The following is a 5951-nucleotide window of genomic DNA, read 5'->3' on the forward strand; positions in this document are numbered from 1 at the left end:
CCTCACTCTCATTTCCCTAAGATGAACCTTGAGTCATCAAAGCCTTTTTGACTCGGCCTAGCCCGGTCGCCCTACGCGACTGGCGCTTCAAAAGGTAGTTAACTTGCTTACTCGTTAGAGTAGGGGTCATGAGAGAGCAGAGTGTATCGCTTGCCATAGTAGTGAGTCTGCTTATAGTCACGACTGTTGTCATAGTCAACAAGGTTGAAACTTCCAGGAAAAAACTTTGAAATGGGATGGCAATCCTCCCGCCCGGAATCGGAAGAACTGACCGTACCCCAAACCGACACAGGTGAACAAGTAGAGTATACTAGGGCGCTTGAGAGAACCATGTCGAAGGAACTCGGCAAAATGACCCCGTAACTTCAGAATAAGGGGTGCTCTCCTAACTTTTGATTAGGAAAGCGGCACATACCAGGGGCTAGCGACTGTTTATTAAAAACACATGACTCTGCTAAGAGGTAACACAATGTATAGAGTCTAACACCTGCCCGGTGCTGGAAGGTCAAAAGGAGAAGTCTTATAAGAATTGAATGGAAGCCCTGGTAAACGGCAGTTGTAACTCTAACTGTCCTAACGTAGTGAAATTCCTTGTCGCATAAGTAGCAACTTGCACGAATGGTGTAACGACTGCCCTGCTGTCTCTGACATGGACCCAGTGAAATTGAATTCTCCGTGAAGATGCAGGCTACCAACAGCTAGACAATAAGACCCCGTGCACCTTAACTATAGCTTCATGTAACTCCCCGAAAATCATTTCATATTTAATATATTTAATCTCTTAGAAAAATGGGTAAATTTTTATTTCCTTTTTTTTGTAACCTATAACTTACAAATCATTTTCACTTTTACCTTATTCCATTTTCAAGACATCACATTTTCAAACCTTGTAGAAATAAAATTCTTAATACATTGAAGATAATTAAATGAACACAATTCTTTTCTGAATACTTCTCATTCATAAAATTCTTGAATAAATACAGAATTGTCTATAAGGCAAAATCTAATCATCACCACAAATAAAAAATGAAAATACAAAGAAAATAATGTTGGGGCATTGACATTACAAAAAGTACCTCACATAGGTTCTTATCACAACAAAACAAAGTAGACACCTCCTAAACCGGACATGCACTGGAAGCCTCGCTAGGGTTCTCCTCCACCTCCGACTTAGAAGTGATCTCAATGACCTCAACTGAATCTTCAATGCAGATAAGCTCTACACAGTCGTCATTGTCTTCCTCCTCCTCCACTTCATCCGCTCCCCAATCCATCAGGGGGTCCGGGGTGAACCCCCTTGGCATGGCCCCGTCTTTCTCTCTTGGCGTTGATCCTGATGATGAGAATCATGTTTGGGGCCAGGTCCTAACAACTTCTGGTACGCCTCGAGCTTCAGCCGGTATAGAAAGTTCGTCGGTTGTAGGTCTTCTGTCGGGAAAAGTGAATGATGCCTCCCGAAGTGCGTAGTAAGGTGAAAGATGTAGAACTAAGTCATTGCTTACCCAATCCAGCTTCTGGTCGCAAGGACCTGTGTAAGTGTGTCAATTACCCTCAACACTCCATGTCCCCTCCTGGGACATAGTGAAGCGATAACAGATCAGTGTTGATGATTCCATCTGAACATGTGTACAAATACACAAGAAGAAAAGAGAGGGAGTGAAACATCTACGGAAAACTTGTCATAGACGTCGTGGAATTACACAAAATAATACACCAAGACAATACACGAGTACAGATATATCATATGATCATACAAGCATATAATAACGATGAATGAAATTTAGAACTCGAGAATTTAGAATCAATATCGAAGAATATCTTGTATGCAATGCGATGCATGAGTCCACCATCCTTACTCCTTCATCCTCCCAATAACTATTCGGAAATAACCGAGAGTACAGTTCTCATAACAAGCCAATTTGATCGCACCAGAACATTTCCTCGCAATGATATATGATCGATCTGTTCCAACGGAACTGTCCGTTTCAGGACGGTGTCATATCAAACACTTTCTGGGCATCCCTCTCATCGATCCTGATTGCAAAGAGGGGTTGTCAGAGATCATCTAGTTTGCGCTGTGAGCATTGTCTGATCCAACAGAATACCTCATCCATGAATATATGGGACTCGTCTCACCTAGACTCTCCCTCAAGACTTTGCTGACGAATCACCACCATCACAGTCCCTCTCAACATCGCGGGGTTCGTTCGTCTCCCATAATTTTCCTCTCTACTGCTCCGTCTTACCATGGATATGCACCCTAACCAAATTAGAAAATTATGTCTTTTAATCCATCTTTTCTAGCGATCTTCCCATCCTAAGACATCTCCCATCGGGAATGCTTCTAGTGGGTCCCGATCTTAACATATAAACAAAAGGAGAATAATTTTGGCACCACTACAAACCATCGCTAAATTATCCTGGACGACTCTCAAGCCAAGCCTCTTATGGTCAGACGATCTTGTTGTATGGGCACAACATAATACTTCTTAGCACCACTATGAACCATCACTGAATTATCCTGGACGACTCCTCTAGCCAAGCCTCTTACGGTCAAACGATCTTGCTGTGTGGGCATAATATCACACCCTTGGGCCTCACCTTTAACAAAGTAATTCCTTAAATTTATTACTTTCAAGAATTTCATATAGTTATTTACCTTTACAACTTCTTGATAGAAAACATGCCATTAGGCTCTCGTATATATGAGAGTTATCGTTCAGACGACTTAAAAAGAAGTCATATCTGTATGGAGCCCTCTCGCTCAAGCGAGGGCACATCCATTTTTTAGGCATTGGTGTCTATTTTGACTAGAGATAATATTTCAAAGCCAACAGCGAAATCAGAATTCGATTCCTAGTTATAGACCTCAAAAACTGGGCGAAAAAACGACAAAACGACCCGAAATCGTCTCGGAAACTTTTATTCTCCAAAAATCTTGAAAAAATAGGGAAGCAAGAAAATCATAATACAAGACTAAAACTCAACTAAGGTTTAGCCTAAAAAATTACTGATTAATATCTATAATTAATCCATTAATACTAATTAGTTAATTAAAAGTGCTCTGAAAAACACGGTGTTACACTTCACACTGACAACCTTGATCGAATGTATAGGATAGGTGGAAGGTGATGACACAGAATGACCAATCCTGAAAAACCACTCTTTCATCTAAGGATGCCTAACTACCTAACCGAAAATTTAGGTGGGCGGGGAACTGCGAGGTGGGTAGTATATCTGGTGCGGAAGCCTCCTAAAGAGCAACGGAGGTGTGCGGAGGTAGGCTCAAGCTAAGATTCTCCTCGTGAGCGTAATGGTATAAGTCTGCCTGATTGTGAGACCGACTGGTCGAACAGAGACGAAAGTTGACCATAGAGATCTGGGAGTCTCATGTGGAATGGCTCTCGCTCAACGGATCAAAGGATCACCGGGGATAACAGGCTGATGACTCCCAAGAGCTCTTATCGATGGAGTCGTTTGGCATCTATCTCGATGTCGACTCATCACATCTTGGATTTGAAGAAGGTCCCAAGGGTTCGATTGTTCAACGATTCAAGTGGTACGTGAGTTGAGTTTAGAACATCGTGAGACAGTTTGATTCCTATCTACCGTTGGTGTTAAAGGGAGAACTGCGAGGAGCCAACCCTAGTACGAGAGGAATGGGTTGGGCCAACCTATGGTGTACCAGTTTTTATGCCAATAGCAGCACCGGGCTGCTAAGTTGGTATGGAAGAGCTGCAGCGCCGCGAGAAATCCTTCTCTATACAAGTTCTCGGATGAGGTTTTTGAACAAAACTTCGATAGGCGAGAGGTGTAAGCACCGCGAGGTGTGAAGCAATCTCGTACTAAAAAATTTTCACTTTCTATAAGAAAATAAAATTAAAGTCAACCTATTCCTCCTGACTCTAACAAGTAAGCAAGTCAACTACCTGCAATTGCGGTCAGTCTCACTACCTCTGTAGTTACCGCCCCTACTTGCTCATTCGCAATTACTACCACAAGAAAGTAGCCCCTCTCTCTAAGCTAAAGGGGCTTATGAACTCAACAAATTTCTCTTATGTTATAGGGTCGCGAAGAATTTAGCTGCCAACCCTTGTCAACAAGCAGAAATTAAAAATTCATTTATAATAAAGAAGGTCAGCTTCATAGCTCCAACCTAGGTTATGGGGTCGTTAGACTGCTGCTTACTTACTAAGCGGTGGTTCTATCCCGGCCAAGCAACCAAGGTCCCCTAGGTGGGAATAGTGAAAGAAAAGAAAGAAAAGGGGAAGAAACGGGGTAGAGTAGTTGGTTAACTCATCAGGATCATGACCTGAATATTGCAGGTTCAAATCCTGCCCCCGCCATGTCTTTATTTCTAAAAGTCTGAACTTGAACCCTAGTTTCTGTCAAGCAGAAGCAAGACGGACCATATTGAGGGAAGAGGGCAGTTTGATGGATATGAATGGCGCGGTGACTATCTGGAAGATTTGGAAAAGCTGCCAAGCAATCCAGCAATAAAAGAAAGCGAGCATCACAAAGATGAGGACAGGAACGTAGAGTTGGAACAGCATGCCATGCATATTTTCCAAGAATTTTGTTAATGGTCAGGAGCAATAACCACTCTACTTCCACCAGATGAGATTAAAGCACAAAAGAAAGTCTTTAGTCTGTATCTGAACCATAGCCATATGCTGAAACCATAAAATAAGATGACCGACACAGGAGAACTGTAACCAATAGGAAAGAAAGCTGGCGCGAAAGACATACCAGGCCGGGTAAAAAGAGAGATTGCCCTCCGACTGCATTTCCGAGGAATTCACTTCAACCACGTACTTACATACACCTTTAAGTGGGAAGGGGGTCAAGCCCTCTTCAAGCCCTTACAAAGCAAAGCCAGTGAGTCAGTTCCACTTTCTTGATGTCCGAAGGTAAAGACAAGTAGAGAATTGACCTTGACCGGAGCATTGAGAACGAGAACATAGAGTGACTTTCTATTTTCAATTATGCTCACTGACCGCTTAAGGAGGTTGAACCCTTATAACTGCCAAACATACCTAAATTTCATACACTTTTATGGCACTTATCTTAAGCATAATTGAGAAAAACCAACTTAAAACAATACATTTTGTATAAAATATCACAATCTTGTATATTTGTGTGTGTGTTTCTTTTTTTATGTACTTTGTAGGATTTAGAAAGAATAAAAGAAGAGAAAAAAGACTCATGGTCAAAAAGAAAAAGAAGTCAAAAACCAAGGTGCTCAACCAGGCAGCTAAGCGTGGACCAAGCCACGCTAAGCTGACTTGGACACTAGCCTAACCTGGACCAAGCTGCTCAAGCAAGGAGCTGAGCGGACCTGCTTGGTCGCTCAGCCTAGCACTAGACTAGTCCTGGCATGGTAGAACTCAGCTTGACACGGTCAGACACAAGCTTGGCACATGCCCAAGCTGTTGAACAAGCAGCTTAGCGGTCCAACCAAGCAGCTTAGCGGTCCAACCAAGCAGGTTAGCGGAGAACCGGACTCCTGACCAGATCAGCAAGCACCAGGCCACGTCCCAGTCAGCACGGTCAAAGTTGTTGAACAAGCAGCTTAGTGGTGCAATAGGTGTGCTAAGAGGTGTGCACCCAGACTTGACTTAGCCATCAAGCAAACCATGAAGTCACCAATGACCCCACCTCAAGTAGCCCACCATAGGCTTTTCAGAGTAGCTCACAAATAGCTCACAACTAGCTTTGATGAGTCAAGCATAAGGAGGTGACAAAGCTACTTGATCAAGGGAGCAAACCCATGCTGAAAAGTTTGGTCAGCTACTTAGTGGGGCTGACAAGCAGCTCAGCAGCCCAGAAGAATTTCTATAAATAGGGCATTCCATAGAGCATAAAAAAGGAGGATAATAACATACAATACATCTTACACATTCTGCCTAGAAATTCTCTGAAGTTCTCTCTTCTTGTTCTTAGTTCTTAGG

At 42.7% G+C, this 5951-nt stretch overlaps 1 long non-coding RNA gene across 1 annotated transcript in view; it reads left to right on the forward strand.

Annotated features, from left to right (window-relative positions):
* Positions 1 to 5951, forward strand: part of LOC109361778 — an 11716-nt gene that overhangs the window by 864 nt on the left and 4901 nt on the right. The gene's annotated exons all lie outside the window — the stretch shown is intronic.

Source organism: Lupinus angustifolius, chromosome LG12, assembly GCF_001865875.1.
Source record: "Lupinus angustifolius cultivar Tanjil chromosome LG12, LupAngTanjil_v1.0, whole genome shotgun sequence".
Classification (NCBI taxonomy): Eukaryota; Viridiplantae; Streptophyta; class Magnoliopsida; order Fabales; family Fabaceae; genus Lupinus; species Lupinus angustifolius.